Below are 20,560 nucleotides of genomic sequence, written 5' to 3'. Positions count from 1 at the left end.
GGTCGGCAGCTGCCTGGCTTTTCATTCAAGGCTTGCCGCCTCGCTTATTGCATTATAAAAACACCGGACAACAAGTCCCGGAATCCTGGTCAGCGCGAGCGCCTCACCTGGACACTGGACTCTCCAGAGCGCTGCAGCAGTGCGCGCCGAACCCTACGGGCTATCTATCACACACAGGCGCCTCCGCTCTACAGGGATCGCCTGTAGGACGAGGCGTAAAACTTGTACCCACCTTTTCTTGCAGGAGCGCGCGCCGTGCAGGCTCCAGGGGTCCTGGGAATACCGCTGTGGCCCCTGGAAGTCCGGAGATGGAAGTGTGTGTAGGGGACCCGCCTCACTTGCGCTCCGGGAGGTGCGGGTTCTGTCGGGGGATTCCCTGGGTCACTGGCCCTCCAGGGGGTGCGGGGTCCACGTCCGGGGGATTCCCTGGGTCACTGGCCCTCCAGGGGGTGCGGGTTCTGTCCGGGGGTGTCACTGGCCCTCCAGGCGGCGTGGCGTCTCTCCCGGTGATTCCCTGGCACTTCAGGGGGTGCGGAGTCCCTCTCGGGGATTGCCTGGGTCACTGTCCCTTTAGGGGGTGCAGGGGTCCACGTCCGGGGGATTCCCTGGGTCACTGGCCCTTTAGGGGGCGCAGGAGCCGTCCCGGCCGTCCCCCGGGTCTCTCTCCGTGCTGGCTCGGCTCTGAGTGGGGCTGCGCTCCGCGGTTGCGGGTGACTCTTCTGGCCGGTTTATCCCAGGAATATTTCCTCTCTCTCAGGGTGTGGCGCGCCCTCCCGAACCAGGGAACCCGCAGGCGCTGTCTCCCCGGTCTTTTGGGAGGAGTCTCTTTCCGTCTCTACCTCTGTGTGTCTCAATTTCCGTCTCCCAATCACCAACGACCTCTGAACTCTCATGACTGCCCCCGATTCACCCGTCCCCGTAGTTTCTGCACTCTCTTCAAACGTGTGAACTCTCAGGGTCTGATGCATCATTGAGACACCATTGAAGGGGCTCGGACTTCAGTGATGTATCCATACTCGTGACCTCTCAGGGTCTGACCCTCAGAGGTCTGACCAGGGCTCGAGTCGGGGTACCACGTGGGTGGACGGCGTCCCCCCACTTATTTTACCGGGAGCTCGATAACTGGAGCAAATGGAGCCACACATTCACTCTTTGGCCTCTCTGGGGCGAGATAGGAGCTCATTCAGAACGCTGCTCACGCGCTGGCTTCTCTGATTCAATCGCATCTAAGGGCTGACCGAGGGAGACAATGAGTGATGGTGCAAGCCACCTTTCGTGACGTCAGCGTCCCCCCCTTCTTTTTTTAGGACTTGTGCCCTGGGTCTGACCCTCCAGTCTAGGACTTCAATGATGTCTCAATACTCGTGACCTCTGAGGGTCTGACCCTCCAGTCTCGGACTTCAATGATGTCTCAATACTCGTGACCTCTGAGGGTCTGACCCTCCAGTCTCGGACTTCAATGATGTTTCAATACTCGTGACCTCTCAGGGTCTGACCCTCCAGTCTCGGACTTCAATGATGTCTCAATACTCGTGACCTCTCAGGGTCTGACCCTCCACTCTAGGACTTCAATGATGTCTCAATACTCGTGACCTCTCAGGGTCTGACCCTCCAGTCTCGGACTTCAATGATGTCTCCATACTCCTGACCTCTCAGGGTCTGACCCTCCACTCTAGGACTTCAATGATGTCTCAATACCCGTGACCTCTCAGGGTCTGACCCTCCACTCTAGGACTTCAATGATGTCTCCACAGTTGTGAACTCTCAGGGTCCGACCCTCCACTCTAGGATTTCAACGATGTCGCCATACTCATGACCTCTCAGGGTCTGACCCTCCAGTCTCGGACTTCAATGATGTCTCAATACTCGTGACCTCTCAGGGTCTGACCTTCCAGTCTCGGACTTCAATGATGTCTCAATACTCGTGACCTCTCAGGGTCTGACCCTCCAGTCTCGGACTTCAATGATGTCTCCATACTCCTGACCTCTCAGGGTCTGACCCTCCACTCTAGGACTTCAATGATGTCTCAATACCCGTGACCTCTCAGGGTCTGACCCTCCACTCTAGGACTTCAATGATGTCTCCATACTCGTGAACTCTCAGGGTCTGACCCTCCAGTCTAGGACTTCAATGATGTCTCAATACTCGTGACCTCTCAGGGTCTGACCTTCCAGTCTCGGACTTCAATGATGTCTCCACACTCGTGACCTCTCAGGGTCTGACCCTCCACTCTAGGACTTCAATGATGTCTCAATACTCGTGACCTCTCAGGGTCTGACCTTCCAGTCTCGGACTTCAATGATGTCTCCACAGTTGTGAACTCTCAGGGTCCGACCCTCCACTCTAGGATTTCAACGATGTCGCCATACTCATGACCTCTCAGGGTCTGACCCTCCAGTCTCGGACTTCAATGATGTCTCCACACTTGTGAACTCTCAGGGTCTGACCCTCCACTCTAGGACTTTAATGATGTCTCCACACCCGTGACCTCTCAGGGTCTGACCCTCCACTCTAGGACTTCAATGATGTCTCAATACCCGTGACCTCTCAGGGTCTGACCCTCCAGTCTAGGACTTCAATGATGTCTCAATACTCGTGACCTCTCAGGGTCTGACCCTCCACTCTAGGACTTCAATGATGTCTCCACACCCGTGACCTCTCAGGGTCTGACCCTCCACTCTAGGACTTCAATGATGTCTCAATACTCATGACCTCTGAGGGTCTGACCCTCCAGTCTAGGACTTCAATGATGTCTCAATACTCGTGACCTCTCAGGGTCTGACCCTCCAGTCTCGGACTTCAATGATGTCTCAATACTCGTGACCTCTCAGGGTCTGACCCTCCACTCTAGGACTTCAATGATGTCTCAATACTCGTGAACTCTCAGGGTCTGACCCTCCACTCTAGGACTTCAATGATGTCTCCACACCCGTGACCTCTCAGGGTCTGACCCTCCACTCTAGGACTTCAATGATGTCTCAATACCCGTGACCTCTCAGGGTCTGACCCTCCACTCTAGGACTTCAATGATGTCTCAATACTCGTGACCTCTGAGGGTCTGACCCTCCACTCTAGGACTTCAATGATGTCTCCATACTCGTGACCTCTCAGGGTCTGACCCTCCACTCTAGGACTTCAATGATGTCTCAATACTCGTGACCTCTCAGGGTCTGACCGTCCACTCTAGGACTTCAATGATGTCTCCATACTCGTGACCTCTCAGGGTCTGACCCTCCACTCTAGGACTTCAATGATGTCTCAATACTCGTGACCTCTCAGGGTCTGACCTTCCAGTCTCGGACTTAAATGATGTCTCCACACTCGTGACCTCTCAGGGTCTGACCCTCCACTCTAGGACTTCAATGCTGTCTCAATACTCGTGACCTCTCAGGGTCTGACCTTCCAGTCTCGGACTTCAATGATGTCTCCACAGTTGTGAACTCTCAGGGTCCGACCCTCCACTCTAGGATTTCAACGATGTCGCCATACTCATGACCTCTCAGGGTCTGACCCTCCAGTCTCGGACTTCAATGATGTCTCCACACTTGTGAACTCTCAGGGTCTGACCCTCCACTCTAGGACTTTAATGATGTCTCCACACCCGTGACCTCTCAGGGTCTGACCCTCCACTCTAGGACTTCAATGATGTCTCAATACTCGTGACCTCTCAGGGTCTGACCCTCCACTCTAGGACTTCAATGATGTCTCAATACTCGTGACCTCCCAGGGCCTGACCCTCCACTCTAGGACTTCAATGATGTCTCCATACTCATGACCTCTCAGGGTCTGACCTTCCAGTCTCGGACTTCAATGATGTCTCAATACTCGTGACCTCTCAGGGTCTGACCCTCCACTCTAGGACTTCAATGATGTCTCAATACTCGTGACCTCTCAGGGTCTGACCCTCCACTCTAGGACTTCAATGATGTCTCCATACTCCTGACCTCTCAGGGTCTGGCCCTCCAGTCTAGGACTTCAATGATGTCTCCATACTCCTGACCTCTCAGGGTCTGACCCTCCACTCTAGGACCTCAATGATGTCTCAATACTCGTGACCTCTCAGGGTCTGACCCTCCACTCTAGGACTTCAATGATGTCTCAATACTCGTGACCTCTCAGGCTCTGACCTTCCAGTCTCGGACTTCAATGATGTCTCCATACTCATGACCTCTGAGGGTCTGACCCTCCAGTCTCGGACTTCAATGATGTCTCCACACTCGTGACCTCTCAGGGTCTGACCCTCCACTCTAGGACTTCAATGATGTCTCCATACTCATGACCTCTCAGGGTCTGACCCTCCACTCTAGGACTTCAATGATGTCTCAATACTCGTGACCTCTCAGGGTCTGACCTTCCAGTCTCGGACTTCAATGATGTCTCCATACTCATGACCTCTGAGGGTCTGACCCTCCAGTCTCGGACTTCAATGATGTCTCTACACTCGTGACCTCTCAGGGTCTGACCCTCCACTTTAGGACTTCAATGATGTCTCAATACTCGTGACCTCTCAGGGTCTGACCCTCCACTCTAGGACTTCAATGATGTCTCAATACTCGTGACCTCTCAGGGTCTGGCCCTCCAGTCTAGGACTTCAATGATGTCTCCATACTCCTGACCTCTCAGGGTCTGACCCTCCACTCTAGGACCTCAATGATGTCTCAATACTCGTGACCTCTCAGGGTCTGACCCTCCACTCTAGGACTTCAATGATGTCTCAATACTCGTGACCTCTCAGGGTCTGACCTTCCAGTCTCGGACTTCAATGATGTCTCCATACTCATGACCTCTGAGGGTCTGACCCTCCAGTCTCGGACTTCAATGATGTCTCCACACTCGTGACCTCTCAGGGTCTGACCCTCCACTCTAGGACTTCAATGATGTCTCCACACCCGTGACCTCTCAGGGTCTGACCCTCCACTCTAGGACTTCAATGATGTCTCAATACTCGTGACCTCTCAGGGTCTGACCCTCCACTCTAGGACTTCAATGATGTCTCAATACTCGTGACCTCCCAGGGCCTGACCCTCCACTCTTGGACTTCAATGATGTCTCCATACTCATGACCTCTCAGGGTCTGACCTTCCAGTCTCGGACTTCAATGATGTCTCAATACTCGTGACCTCTCAGGGTCTGACCCTCCACTCTAGGACTTCAATGATGTCTCAATACTCGTGACCTCTCAGGGTCTGACCCTCCACTCTAGGACTTCAATGATGTCTCAATACTCGTGACCTCTCAGGGTCTGGCCCTCCAGTCGAGGACTTCAATGATGTCTCCATACTCCTGACCTCTCAGGGTCTGACCCTCCACTCTAGGACCTCAATGATGTCTCAATACTCGTGACCTCTCAGGGTCTGACCCTCCACTCTAGGACTTCAATGATGTCTCAATACTCGTGACCTCTCAGGCTCTGACCTTCCAGTCTCGGACTTCAATGATGTCTCCATACTCATGACCTCTGAGGGTCTGACCCTCCAGTCTCGGACTTCAATGATGTCTCCACACTCGTGACCTCTCAGGGTCTGACCCTCCACTCTAGGACTTCAATGATGTCTCAATACTCGTGACCTCTCAGGGTCTGACCTTCCAGTCTCGGACTTCAATGATGTCTCCATACTCATGACCTCTGAGGGTCTGACCCTCCAGTCTCGGACTTCAATGATGTCTCCACACTCGTGACCTCTCAGGGTCTGACCCTCCACTCTAGGACTTCAATGATGTCTCAATACTCGTGACCTCTCAGGGTCTGACCCTCCACTCTAGGACTTCAATGATGTCTCAATACTCGTGACCTCTCAGGGTCTGGCCCTCCAGTCTAGGACTTCAATGATGTCTCCATACTCCTGACCTCTCAGGGTCTGACCCTCCACTCTAGGACCTCAATGATGTCTCAATACTCGTGACCTCTCAGGGTCTGACCCTCCACTCTAGGACTTCAATGATGTCTCAATACTCGTGACCTCTCAGGGTCTGACCTTCCAGTCTCGGACTTCAATGATGTCTCCATACTCGTGACCTCTCAGGGTCTGACCCTCCACTCTAGGACTTCAATGATGTCTCCATACTCGTGCCCTCTCAGGGTCTGGCCCTCCACTCTAGGACTTCAATAATGTCTGCATGCTTGTGAACTCTCAGGGTCTGATCGTCCGGTCTCAGGTTGTCTGTGCTATCTCTGCTAGAGAGGTCCAGACATTAGCCTTAGGCTTTGCTGAGGCATCATCTATCCAGTGCTTAATGTGTAGCACAAAGAGTGGTGGTGCTCAGAGCTCTGCTCAGTAGCCTGCAGTGCAGCCGGCCCTATTAAAAGTCAGCTCGCCATGACCAGGGCTGCGCAGTCTCCAACCAAGCTTCTGCCTCTTTATTCCTCCATCAGACACTCCCTGCCCTTTATTTGGCTCCTGCAGGTTCATGCGGTCTACTTTTGAGAAGTTTGTCCGTCTGTCTCCTTTTTTTCTTTCCCCCTTGTGAGTTTCCTTCTCTTGCTAGAGGAATGTCTGATTCGGCAACCACCGGGTCAAATTAAGCACCTTCTATGCTCATGAACTTCCAGGGTCTCACTCTTAGTGTCAGGGTTTGCTGGGCACGTACAGTCTCGCTCTGCATCTCTGGCTTTGTTATACTGTTTCAAGATGTCTCATTTCTTGTGAAGTCTCAGCATCTTACTCCTCGTCTCAGAGTTTCCTGTGAAGTCTCACACCTAGTCCTAGGTATTGATTTCTCCATTCCTGTGAAGTCTCATAGACTCCCTTTTGGTCTTCTTTTTGTTGTCATCTCCGTTCCTCTGAAGTTCCAGGGTCTCACTCCTAGTCCTACGATCTGCTGTTTCCATTCCTGTGAAGTCTGACTTCAGGACTGTGTCATTTATGTCTCCATTCGTGTGATATCTCAGCGTCTCGCCCTGGTCTGAAGGTTTTCTGTCTCCATTCCGTGAAGTCTTGCAGTCTCGCTCCTGGACTGGGGACTGTTAGAAAGGCGACCCCGGGGGAGGCAGAAGATGTCTGACTGACCACCCCTAGGTCCACCTCTCCGTCAAGAAGTAGCCGAGCGTTACTGAGAGGCCTCCTGGGTGAGGGCCCTCTCCTAGGATCGCACAGCAGAGTAACCACACACTACAAATGGACACCACACCAGAAGTCTAGTTCGTAAGCTTTATCAGGAAATAAAGGCTGCTGGTTCTCAGCGATATGTACAAACAGACCGAGGGGTCTGTAAAGTCTCGCAATAGGGGATCAGGGTAGCAGGACAGTCTCGGTTGGGGTGTAGGAAGGGATACCCTGCGCACAGCTCTCAATCCTCGAGCCGGGGGTTCCGAGAGGTTGGGCCGCGCCAGCAGGCTCTCAAGATGGTTCGGCAAAGGTGGGCCACGGCAGCGCCAGCAGGCGCTCCAGGTGGTTCGGCAAGGGTGGGCCGCGGCAGCGCCAGCAGGCTCTCAAGATGGTTCGGCAAAGGTGGGCCGCGGCAGCGCCAGCCGGCTCTCAAGATGGTTCGGCAAAGGTGGGCCACGGCAGCGCCAGCAGGCTCTCACGATGGTTCGGCAAAGGTGGGCCGCGGCAGCGCCAGCAGGCTCTCAAGATGGTTCGGCAAAGATGGGCCGCAGCAGCGCCAGCAGGCTCTCAAGATGGTTCGGCAAAGGTGGGCCGCGGCAGCGCCAGCAGGCTCTCACGATGGTTCGGCAAAGGTGGGCCGCGGCAGCGCCAGCAGGCTCTCAAGTTCTCGTAAGGTTCCAGGAAAATGGGTTCTTCTGGGGTCGGCGGTGACAGCGTCAGCAGGGCTTTCCAGTCCAGGATACAACTGACGTCCTAATCCAGGGCTGGCCCAGATATAGGACTGGAGTCCTTTGATGTCCGGACCCTCGCGACTGGGGGTCAGAGGGGCCGGGATGATGGTGTCCAGACACCCAGCAGGGGGGTGGAGCCAGCGCCCAGGGAGGCCGGGGGCGATCGAAACCAGGCGTCCGGGGACGGCTGGAGGGCCATCGCAACACCCTTCTCTCCGGGATCTGTCGAGTGGCCACTCGACCACCTGGGTGGATCTTGGTGCCTCGATGTCTGGGCTGTGCTGAGGCCTGGGCCGGGGCCGAGGCCACGTGGTCGTGACGTGGTGGGCCCAAGATGGAGTCGGGCGCAGCCTCGTGCTTAGGTCGTGAGGGGCCCACGCTGGAGCCCGGTCGGTAGTGGGGGTCCGGGATGGTGGCCGGACCAGCAATGTTGGGGCGTGCAGTGTCGGGCAAAAGGGCTGCCCGATGCTGGGTGGAGGGCTGATGTCGTCCTGGGCCCACCATGCGGGAGGGGTAGGACCACGCCATGAGGCCGGGTCCAACTTGCGTCCCCCCCCAGCTGAAGGCAAGGGAGAGTCACCCATCTTCTTGGGGATTCTCCTCGCCGAGGTGGAAGAATCTGGAGAGGCCGTCAGCATTGGCGTGGTCGTTGCCGGGACGATGCTCCACAGTGAAGTCCATCCCTTACAGGGAGATGGACCATCGCAACAGTTTCGGGTTTTCTCCCCGCATCTGCATCAACCACCGCAGGGGCCGGTGGTTGGTCTGGACCCGGAAGTGGGTGCCGAAGAGGTAGGGCCGGAGCTTCTTTAGGGCCCACACGACGGCGAAGGCTTCCCTCTCGATGGTGCTCCAGCGCTGTTCTCTGGCTAGCAGCCGCCGGCTGATGAAGGCAACGGGGAGGTCGTTTCCCTCAGAGTTCACTTGGGAGAGGACCGCCCCAATGCCGTGCTCCGAGGCGTCGGTTTGGACCACAAACTCTCGGCTGTAGTCGGGGGCCTGGAGCACAGGGGCGGTGCACATGGCAGTCTTTAGAGTCTCGAAGGCTGCTTGGCACTCTGGGGTCCAGCACACCTTCTGGGGAAGCTTCTTGGAGGTCAGACCTGTGAGGGGCCCCACAATGCTTCCATAGTCTTTGATGAAGCGCCGATAGTATCCGGTGAGCCCCAGGAAGGCTCGGACGGCTGTTTGGGTGATTGGGGGCTCCCAGGCCCGGATGGCGTCAATCTTTGGCTGGAGGGGAGCCACCTGGCCGCTTCCCACCTGGTGTCCCAGATACGTCACGGACCCTTGGCCGATCTGGCACCTGCTGGCCTTTATTGTTAGTCCGGCCCGTCGGAGGGCCGTCAGGACCTCCCGGAGGTGGGTCAGGTGTGTATCCCAGCGGAGGCTGTACACTGCAATGTCGTCTAGGTAGGCGGCGCTGAACTCTTCTAGCCCGGCCAGCACTCTATTCACGAGTCTCTGGAAGGTGGCCGGGGCGTTTTTCATGCCGAAGGGCATCACCTTGAAATGGTAGTGGCCATCCGGGGTCGAGAAGGCTGATCGCTCTTGCGCTCCAGGGGTGAGGCCGATCTGCCAATACCCGGCCGTGAGATCGAAGGTGCTGAGATACGTCGCAGCCCCCAGGCGATCGATCAGTTCATCCGCCCGGGGGATGGGATGGGCGTCGGTCCTGGTGACGGCATTCAGCCCCCGGTAGTCAACACAGAACCGGAGCTCCGGGGGCGTGCCAGGGGCGGCGGCTTTAGGGACCAGGACAACCGGGCTGGCCCACGGACTGTCGGAGGGTTCGACTACCCCCAGCGATAGCATCTTGGCCACCTCGGACTGGATGCAGGCCCGAACTCGATCGGGCACTCGGAAAGCTCGGTGTCTTACAGGCGGGCTGTCTCCGGTGTCTACATCGTGGACACACCACCGGGTGACTCCAGGGGTGAGGGAAAACAGATCTGCAAACTGCCCCAGCAGCTGCCGGCAGTCATGGTGCTGCTCCGGGGTCAGGGTGGAGGAGAGCATGACCCCTTCGATGGAGCTGTCCTTCTCAGTGGTGCTCAGGAGATCTGGCAGTGGTTCGGAGTCGTCTTCAGCTCCTTCATCGGTCGCTAACAGCAGGCTTAGTTCAGTGCGGGCAAAGTGCGGCTTGAGCCGGTTAGCGTGTAGAACCCGGAGGGGGTTCCTGGGGGACTCCATGTCCACCAAGTAAGTGACGGGGCTCTTGCGCTCCACCACTTTGAAGAACCCCGTCCACTTGTCCTGGAGGCCACAAGGTTCAACCGGGGACATGACCCAGACCTGCTGGCCCGGTTCGAATTCGATGGACGAGGCGTTCTGGTCATACCAGCGTTTCATCTCCTCCTGACTGGCTTCAAGGTTGGCTTCGGCAAGTTCCCGGAACTTCCGAGTCTGGTTGCGGAGGGTCAGGAGGTACTGGTAGACATCTGGTGGAGCACCTCGGGCAGCCGTCTCCCAGCCTTCTTTGACCAGGCTGAGGGGGCCCCGGATCGGGTGCCCATACAATAGTTCGAAGGGGCTGAACCCCAGGGACTTCTGGGGTACTTCGCGGTACGCAAACAGGAGGCAAGGCAGCAGAACATCCCATTTGCGTCGTAGTGGCTCCTCGAGGCCCTTGATCATTCCCTTCAGTGTTCGGTTAAACCGCTCCACAAGTCCATTTCCTTGGGGGTGATACGGGGTGGTGAACTTATATGTGACCCCGCACTGTTGCCACAGGGATCGCATATACTTGGAAATAAAGTTTGTGCCCCGATCACTCACGACTTCTCGGGGGAAGCCGACTCTGGAGAAGATCCCCATTAGGGCTCGGCCTACTACTGGGGCCGTGATGGTTCGGAGGGGGATGGCTTCCGGATATCGGGTGGCATGGTCCACCAGCACGAGGATGAAGCGGTGCCCTTGAGGGGTGCGGGGGTCCAGGGGCCCCACGATGTCTATCCCCACTCGCTCGAAGGGGGTGGTGACCACGGGAAACGGCTGGAGCGGGGCTTTGACTTTCCCCCCGCTCTTCCCGCTGGCTTGACAGGTCGGGCAGGATCTGCAGTGATTGTGCACATCGTTGCGCATTTTCGGCCAGTAGAAATGAGTCACCAGGCGGCTGTAAGTTTTGTCCTGCCCCAGGTGCCCGGCGAGGGGCACATCATGTGCTAAGTTCAAGAGGAAGTCTCGAAATCGGAGGGGAACGACCAGCACCCGGCTGGCCCCTAGTTCGGCAATCTTCTGTTCACTGTAGAGAAGGTCGTTGTCCCAATAGACCCAGTGGGACCCCGCAGGGTCTCCAGCGGCTTGAGCGGCGGCTTGTCGTCGAATTCCCTCAAGGGAGGGACAGGTGCTCTGTTCTTGTCGGAATTGTTCGCGGGTGGGGCCACCTTCTTGGCGCCACTGAGCTAGTTCCTGCAGGTGGCCGAGCTCGGTGATTTCCTCATGGCTGGGCCCCGGGGGGGCCGGGTTCAGGGTCGGTATCCTCAGGGACGGCGGGCGGTGGAGGTGCGGGCCACTCCGGCTCCTCGATCGGGGCTTCCTCCGTGGGGGGGGAGGCCCGGGCGGACATGGAGCGGGTGGTCGCACAAACCCACTCGGGAAGGCCTAGCATCCCCAGATGCTCTCTCCGCTCTACGCCGGCCCAGAGGGAACTTTCCAGGTCGTTCCAGAGGAGGCAGTCCACGGGGGCATCGTCTCGGACAGTCACTTTCAGCATGCCCGACACCCCTCCCCACTCGAAGGGGATGCGGGCCATCTGGCACAAACTTTCAGAGTTGTCAGCCGACCGTACTGGGCACAAGACGTTGGGGAGAATTTGTTCTGGGGTCACCAAGTGGCAGCGGACTGCCGTCACGCTGGCTCCAGTATCACGGAGGGTTTCGGCCCGGCGTCCATTGATGGTGACCCATTGGCGGTATTTCTGGGTGCTACCTGGGATCGGGTCTCGGGGGATCATGTCTCGATCACCCAGGCATGCTAAGATCATGGCTGCGGGCTCCCACTCGGCCTGCTCGGTGTCGTCGCCCTCTTCTTGGCCTCCCTCGGCACTCAGGGCGGCGGCCGCGATCTGGCGGCTCGGGGGACCGGTGGTGCCGGGTCGCTGGTTCATCGGGCAGAGAGGGTCGTTCACATAATGGCCCTGTCGCTGGCATCTGTGGCATGTAACATTCGGGCGGGGCCCGGGCCTGGCTGGGGGGCCTCCCCTCCAACCCAGGGATGGCGACGGGGAGGTAGGGGATGACCCCGCGGGGGTGTCTCGGCCCCTGCTCTGGCCTCCTCCGCCGCCTCGGGGTCGGTGGTTCCCCGGGGATCCCTGGCCGTAGTCTCCCATCGGACTCCGGGGAACTCGGTTGCTCACCCATCTATCCGCCTCGACAGCGAGTTTTCGTGGCTCTGTCAATTTGCTGTCGAGGAGGTGCTGCCGGAGTTCGACGAAGCAATTATTGGAAAGATGCTCCCATAGGATGAGGTCGACCAACTGCTGGTAGGTGGTGACCTGGCAGCCTCTGATCCACCCTTCGAAGGCTCTGAAGTAAAAGTTCACGTACTCCACCCAAGTGGTACCCGGGATTTTCTTACAGTCTCGAAATCGCTGCTGGTACATTTCGGGGGTGAGTCCGTAGCGAGTGAGGAGGGCGGTCTTCATGTGTTCGTACGAGGTCATCTCGGCGTCGGGGAGCTCTAGCAGGGCGTCTCTCCCCTCGTTGATGAACTTCCCCCATAAGCCGGCGCCCCAGTCTTTGAGGGGTACTCGATGGGCGGTCATGGCGACCTCGTAGGCCTTGAACCACTGTTGGATGTCGTCGTTCTTATAGTATTCTTTGACGACCTCCTTGGGTATATGCACCTTCGTGTCCCCCGGCGGGGGTGAGGCCTTACCCCCGGCGGTGCCGGTTTCTGTTGTCTTGGCCTTGATTTCCAGTTCTTTGAGGCCGCGCTCATGCTCGAGCACGAGTTTCTTTTCTTCGAGGTCTCGTTGTCTTCTCCTTTCCTCTAGGTCTCCTTCCAGCCGTAGTTGCCCGAGGGCTAATTTCCTTTCTGCCAGCTGTATCTCTCCTTCTTGTCGGAGTCGGGCGAGCTCCAACTCGTGGAGCCGGTTCCTCTCTCGTTCTCGGGCGTCTCCGTGGGGGAGGCCCGTGTCCAGGTCTGCGGTTCTTTCCCTCGTTGGGTTCGCGTCGGTCTCCCGGCGTCCATTCGGGCCCGGGTTATCTTCATTCTGGGGCGGCGCGTTATCGGCGTCCGCCCAGGCTTGCAGGGCTGATTTAAAATCCTCTTTGGTGTTGAGGCCCGTGGAAGCGATGCCTAGGTCCTTGCAAAATTGTTTTAACTCCTTGTGGCTGTAATCTTCCATCTTTTCTTTCTGGAATTCCGCGGTCGGTCTGGTTTCCTGAGTAGCCATGGTCGCGGTGTGTTTTTCTCTGTAGTGAGTGAATTACTCTCCTGTACGATCTGCGTCGGCTCGGATCCCGTCGCTTGCCACCAATGTTAGAAAGGCGACCCCGGGGGAGGCAGAAGATGTCTGACTGACCACCCCTAGGTCCACCTCTCCGTCAAGAAGTAGCCGAGCGTTACTGAGTGGTCTCCTGGGTGAGGGCCCTCTCCTAGGATCGCACAGCAGAGTAACCACACACTACAAATGGACACCACACCAGAGGTCGAGTTCGAAGCTTTATCAGGAAATAAAGGCTGCTGGTTCTCAGCGATATGTAGAAGTAGACCGAGGGGTCTGTAAAGTCTCGCAAGAGGGGATCAGGGTAGCGGGACAGTCTTGGTTGGGGTGTAGGAAGGGATACCCTGCGCACAGCTCTCAATCCTCGAGCCGGGGGTTCCGAGAGGTTGAGCCGTGGCAGCGCCAGCAGGCTCTCAAGATGGTTCGGCAAAGGTGGGCCGCGGCAGCGCCAGCAGGCTCTCCAGGTGGTTCGGCAAGGGTGGGCCGCCTCAGCGCCAGCAGGCTCTCAAGATGGTTCGGCAAAGGTGGGCCGCGGCAGCGCCAGCCGGCTCTACAAGATGGTTCGCAAAGGTGGGCCGCGGCAGCGCCAGCAGGCTCTCACGATGGTTCGGCAAAGGTGGGCCGCGGCAGCACCAGCAGGCTCTCAAGATGGTTCGGCAAAGGTGGGCCGCGGCAGCGCCAACAGGCTCTCAAGAGGGTTCGGCAAAGGTGGGCCGCGGCAGCGCCAGCAGGCTCTCACGATGGTTCGGCAAAGGTGGGCCGCGGCAGCGCCAGCAGGCTCTCAAGTTCTCGTAAGGTTCCAGGAAAATGGGTTCTTCTGGGGTCGGCCGTGACAGCGTCAGAAGGGCTTTCCAGTCCAGGATACAACTGACGTCCTAATCCAGGGCTGGCCCAGATATAGGACTGGAGTCCTTTGATGTCCGGACCCTCCCGCCTGGGGTCAGAGGGGCCGGGATGATGGTGTCCAGACACCCAGCAGGGGGGTGGAGCCAGCGCCCAGGGAGGCCGGGGGCGATCGAAACCAGGCGTCCGGGGACGGCTGGAGGGCCATCGAAACACCCTTCTCTCCGGGATCTGTCGAGTGGCCACTCGACCACCTGGGTGGATCTTGGTGCCTCGATGTCTGGGCTGTGCTGAGGCCTGGGCCGGGGCCGAGGCCACGTGGTCGTGACGTGGTGGGCCCAAGATGGAGTCGGGCGCAGCCTCGTGCTTAGGTCGTGAGGGGCCCACGCTGGAGCCCGGTCGGTAGTGGGGGTCCGGGATGGTGGCCGGACCAGCAATGTTGGGGCGTGCAGTGTCGGGCAAAAGGGCTGCCCGATGCTGGGTGGAGGGCCGATGTCATCCTGGGCCCACCATGCGGGAGGGGTAGGACCACGCCATGAGGCCGGGTCCAACAGGGACTTTCTGCCTCCATTCCTCTGAAGTCCCAGTCTCGCCCCTGGTCGGAAGGTTTGCTGCTTCAATTCCAGTGAAGTCTCACTGTCTCACTCCTGGACTGTGGACTTTGTCTCCCTTCCTCTGAAGTCCCAGAGTCTAGCCCCTAGCCGAAGGTTTTCTGTCTCCATTCCAGTGGAGTCGTGCTGTCTCACTCCTGGACTGTGGACTTTGTCTCCCTTCCTCTGAAGTCCCAGTCTCACCCCAGCCGAATATTTGCTGTCTCCATTCCAGTGGAGTCGCGCTGTCTGACTCCTGGACTGTGGACTTTGTCTCCCTTCCTCTGAAGTCCCAGTCTCGCCCCTAGCCGAAGGTTTGCTCTCTCCATTCCAGTGGAGTCGCGCTGTCTAACTCATGGACTGGGGGTTTTGTCTGCCCTTGTCTGAAGTCCCAGAGCCTCGCAGACTTTGACCCCAAGCAACAGAGAGAGGCAGAAAAAATGGTGTTTGCCGAAGCAACACCATTCAGCTGTGTAGAGGAACAACAGCAGCAGCTGTGGCAGAATGTGCAACATGTTGTTAGGCATCCAGGGTAGGGAGCGTGTGGGGGAAATGTCAGGGCCTTGAACACAAGGACGTGCTGATAAATCTATACCACTGGAATGGTTCGGTAACTAAAAGAATTAAAGGAAGAACCATCACAATTGTGAAGCTGTGTGCGTGACTTACCGTCGATGAAATGAAGGGAAACACACTAATCTTAGCACCTGGTCTGAGTGTTGTCTGCCAAAATCAGCCTTGCTGAGATGAAATCCCTGTGCCAAGATTAATAATGGTACCGCATGCATGCCGTAGCAAACGTAATTTGGCTGCGTAGAGGAATAAAATCAGCAGCTGTGGAAGACGCGTTTTTAGGCAACCAGGGTAGCGTGCTTGCTTTTGGGGTTAACGTCAGGGCAGGCCTCGAAAAAAAGGATTTGTTGCTAATAGTTCAGTAACCAAAATGTATGAGCGTGGCTGCCTATTAAGCAGTAATACAAGTGAGAGGGGTGGGTGAGGGGAGTGCGGCAGAAGCAGGGACGCACAGCTTTTCCATTGTAGGAGCGAGCACAATAAGATGGCGCCACTCGCTCCCACAAGGAAATGCAAGCAATGCAATGCGTGCACGTTTTTGGGGAGAAGAGCTAATCTATTTCAAGAGGTCTCCTCCTAAGCAGCGCATAAGCGCTGCGTAGGCGAGACCTAAAAAGCACCAGCAGAGTGATCTAAAGGACAGGAAGTGTAGAGAGCTGAGAGAGATATATATAATATATATATTTTCCAGACTGGGCAGGCTCGGTTTTCCTGAGATAAAGTAACATGAAGTGTTGGGTGGTGGAAGAAAGACGTGAGGTGGAATCAAGAGTCAGAATAATTGTTGAACCCCCCCATGACCTCTGTCTCCACTGATTCCCTCACTACTACCCCCCACCAGTGCCCCTCATCCTGTGGAAAAGTAAATTTTGCCATGTTATATGTGCCTACGTGTTCCCCATCCTATGTTATATGTGCATGATTAGATATGCATATATCCCCCTATGATCGATTAAAGACGCAATCATAGTTGTGTCCAACTCTAGTATGCCAGTTTCCAGTTCTCGTGAAAGCAACAAGTATTAGGCCTATGTTACCACGATTTACAGTGTACACGTTAATTCATTGAATTGTCCCCGTTTCTAGGCCTCAAAAGGGCCCGGACATCAGATTCAGCTCCAGTCTTCTGAACCCGCTCCGAGGAGCGATGCAGCCCCCACCTGCATCCCTGACCCTTCACTTACTTCCTGCCTCACGGTGCCCGGCCCGGCCTGGCTCTGCCTGCCTGTCTGCCAAGAGTATGTTATGCTTCTAGTTATCAGTCCAGCCCTCCTTCTTTGCATTCCTAAGCTACTGAACCGCATAAACAGTTCAGCTATAGTCTAGTCTTTCTGTCTCCATGTAAGAGAATTACTGTATTAATATTCATAGAATATTCCTAGCACACGCAATACATGTAGAATATATGCATGCACCAGTCTTAGAGTCAAGTAGCCTTTTGCCCTGATAACTTTTGGATTCTATCAACATGTACTCCAAACACAAGATACCAGATATGCTATAGGTACATGTCGTCCTGACACCGTAGACTTTAGTCTCCTCTTCTAGTGCAGAAGTCATAGCCCCCAGTTCTCCCTGGTAACACGTCATTGCCTGTTTGCGCGCACCACTAGGTTAAAGGTCCCAGCTGCTCAGGTAGCCCCCTCCATGTTTCCGCCCACTCATGACAGTTCTGTGACGTTTCATACCACATGTCTATGTATACGCCCTGTACACGCCTTCTTGTTACACCCATTTTTGTTCTTATCTTTCGCGACTGCTACGAGTTACGCCTACTGCTACGCCTATTGTATGCAATGTAATGTAATGTATTATACTATATATATGCTGCACTGTCGATGAGGCATTGCAGCTGCCATCCATTCTATTTCCGTGCAGGCTATCCCGTTCCTGTCCCTTCCCTTATGCCTGATTAAAGCCTGTTAGACTCAGATACCTCGAATCCTGTCTCTTATTTATTGAGCTATCTGTTTTATTCAATGTATTCAAAAATAGTACCGGTAATTATTTATTTACCACATAATGGCGCCCAAATAGGGACTTGCCCTTTCCCCACGCGCCGGCGAAGCCACGCAGGCCCCCTGACCCTCTGCAGCCGTGACGGAACCATACCGTGCACGTGCAGATATTTCTGCTTCAAGTATCCCTCAGGCCCACGGAGGAGACGGAGGTTGCGGTCCAGCATCCAGACGAGGCGGTGAGGAATGCGGCGAGTCCCGACCAGAGCCCAAGCCGAGAGTACAAGGTCCGAGGTATCCGGAGGCCCACCTGTAACTGAAGTCCGAAGTTCGTAGTCCGACGTCGTAGCAGTCCAGTCCAGTCCGAGGCCTTCCGTTCTTGCTGCCCGGTGAGTACCGTTGCTGGGGTAGTATCTAGACAGGGTCAATTAATTTGTCTCTGGTCCGTTGGGTTTGGGTACGCAGATCCAGTCCGAAGTGTCCACCTAGGTGGATACGGGTCCGACGTGTCTCTTTATGGGACCGGTATGTTCTGTACTATTTTAGCAGTGCATCCAGTAACTCTAGTAAGTCTGTTCTCGAGAAGTTCAAGTATTATGTTTTAAATGTACCAGGTAATATTCTGTTCGAACTGTTATTAATGTTATTTAATGTGTTTTCAATGTCGTGGTATGAGTGATTTGTTTTTCATTACTGTGTTTATCGTGTATTGTATTGTGTTTGGATTCAAGTCTAGAATGCCTCTGTTTTCCAAGTTACGTCAGATAGGAACCCGGAAAGGGTTACTCGAAGAATCAGTTCCTGTCCCGCCTAGGGACAGTCCAGGACATTTTATGTATCATAAGCATGGCTTAAGTGCCATATTGTATTTAGATTTATGGGTCGACTATACGAAGGATCTAGAAGAGAAATATAGATGGCCTGTATCAGGTACATGGGATGCCGAGTGCATCATGCGAGTAGAAGAGGCATTATGGAAAAAGAAAGCCCGACAGTCCCAGAAAGATGCCATCGAGTTATGGCGCAAAGAATCTCATAGAAGAACCGAAAAAGAAATCAGAAAAACAGAGTTAAGTAGGGAATCCTCAGAGAGAGCCCAAGAAAGGGAACTTCTAGAAGAAGGTGAACGAGTTAGAGCAGAACAGTCAGACAGACAGAGAAATGCTCTTATAAGGGGCATGTATCCTCTTCTTGCCGAGGGCTTGCCGAAGGCAACCCCGGAAGCATCCAGTAATTTTCCGCCACCATTAGTCCCGACTAAGCTACGTCATAAACCGACCGCAGCTGAAATTTTTCTTTCGTCCTATTTGGACGATACAGTCCCAGAATATGCAAATCATATTCCGCCTGTTCAACCTCAGCACCCTGTTAATAATGTCATTCCTGTTCCTCCAGCCACTGGTCCCGGGGACCAAGTTAATGTACCCCCGGCCCAGCCTACAGTAAATGCACCCGTTTTACCAGTCACGTTACCAGCACCCGCACGTCCGGTATTACCTGACGACTCTAGCCCAGGAGGGGCGGCGGGAGGCGCTCCTACCACCCCGCCTCAAACGAAACGAATGACGCTGAGAGAAGCAGCGTTACAACGTACACCGAAAGTCTCTACGTACGCAGCCCTCAAGAAATACCTTACTGATTGCGTATATGATTCAGTACCAGGTGAAGATTACATGATACTGTATTCAGTACGTTTACGACGTCGGCTCGGATCCCGTCGCTTGCCACCAATGTTAGAAAGGCGACCCCGGGGGAGGCAGAAGATGTCTGACTGACCACCCCTAGGTCCACCTCTCCGTCAAGAAGTAGCCGAGCGTTACTGAGAGGCCTCCTGGGTGAGGGCCCTCTCCTAGGATCGCACAGCAGAGTAACCACACACTACAAATGGACACCACACCAGAGGTCGAGTTCGTAAGCTTTATCAGGAAATAAAGGCTGCTGGTTCTCAGCGATATGTACAAGTAGACCGAGGGGTCTGTAAAGTCTCGCAAGAGGGGATCAGGGTAGCGGGACAGTCTTGGTTGGGGTGTAGGAAGGGATACCCTGCGCACAGCTCTCAATCCTCGAGCCGGGGGTTCCGAGAGGTTGAGCCGTGGCAGCGCCAGCAGGCTCTCAAGATGGTTCGGCAAAGGTGGGCCGCGGCAGCGCCAGCAGGCTCTCCAGGTGGTTCGGCAAGGGTGGGCCGCCTCAGCGCCAGCAGGCTCTCAAGATGGTTCGGCAAAGGTGGGCCGCGGCAGCGCCAGCCGGCTCTACAAGATGGTTCGCAAAGGTGGGCCGCGGCAGCGCCAGCAGGCTCTCACGATGGTTCGGCAAAGGTGGGCCGCGGCAGCCCCAGCAGGCTCTCAAGATGGTTCGGCAAAGGTGGGCCGCGGCAGCGCCAACAGGCTCTCAAGAGGGTTCGGCAAAGGTGGGCCGCGGCAGCGCCAGCAGGCTCTCACGATGGTTCGGCAAAGGTGGGCCGGGGCAGCGCCAGCAGGCTCTCAAGTTCTCGTAAGGTTCCAGGAAAATGGGTTCTTCTGGGGTCGGCCGTGACAGCGTCAGAAGGGCTTTCCAGTCCAGGATACAACTGACGTCCTAATCCAGGGCTGGCCCAGATATAGGACTGGAGTCCTTTGATGTCCGGACCCTCGCGCCTGGGGTCAGAGGGGCCAGGATGATGGTGTCCAGACACCCAGCAGGGGGGTGGAGCCAGCGCCCAGGGAGGCCGGGGGCGATCGAAACCAGGCGTCCGGGGACGGCTGGAGGGCCATCGAAACACCCTTCTCTCCGGGATCTGTCGAGTGGCCACTCGACCACCTGGGTGGATCTTGGTGCCTCGATGTCTGGGCTGTGCTGAGGCCTGGGCCGGGGCCGAGGCCACGTGGTCGTGACGTGGTGGGCCCAAGATGGAGTCGGGCGCAGCCTCGTGCTTAGGTCGTGAGGGGCCCACGCTGGAGCCCGGTCGGTAGTGGGGGTCCGGGATGGTGGCCGGACCAGCAATGTTGGGGCGTGCAGTGTCGGGCAAAAGGGCTGCCCGATGCTGGGTGGAGGGCCGATGTCGTCCTGGGCCCACCATGCGGGAGGGGTAGGACCACGCCATGAGGCCGGGTCCAACAGGGACTTTCTGCCTCCATTCCTCTGAAGTCCCAGTCTCGCCCCTGGTCGGAAGGTTTGCTGCTTCAATTCCAGTGAAGTCTCACTGTCTCACTCCTGGACTGTGGACTTTGTCTCCCTTCCTCTGAAGTCCCAGAGTCTAGCCCCTAGCCGAAGGTTTTCTGTCTCCATTCCAGTGGAGTCGTGCTGTCTCACTCCTGGACTGTGGACTTTGTCTCCCTTCCTCTGAAGTCCCAGTCTCACCCCAGCCGAATATTTGCTGTCTCCATTCCAGTG

General features: G+C 56.1%; 1 protein-coding gene across 1 annotated transcript in view; it reads right to left on the bottom strand.

Annotated features, from left to right (window-relative positions):
* Window positions 1-403, bottom strand: part of LOC144798526 (beta-1,3-galactosyltransferase 5-like) — a 255,786-nt gene extending 255,383 nt beyond the window's left edge. Inside the window, exon 1 of the mRNA XM_078669450.1 lies at window positions 233-403. The gene's annotated coding sequence lies outside the window, so the exon portion shown is untranslated. The remainder of the gene's footprint in view (window positions 1-232) is intronic.
* Between the last annotated feature and the right edge of the window lie 20,157 nt (window positions 404-20,560).

Source organism: Lissotriton helveticus, chromosome 12, assembly GCF_964261635.1.
Source record: "Lissotriton helveticus chromosome 12, aLisHel1.1, whole genome shotgun sequence".
Taxonomy (NCBI): domain Eukaryota; kingdom Metazoa; phylum Chordata; class Amphibia; order Caudata; family Salamandridae; genus Lissotriton; species Lissotriton helveticus.
This window is presented reverse-complemented; position numbering and strand designations above follow the sequence as displayed.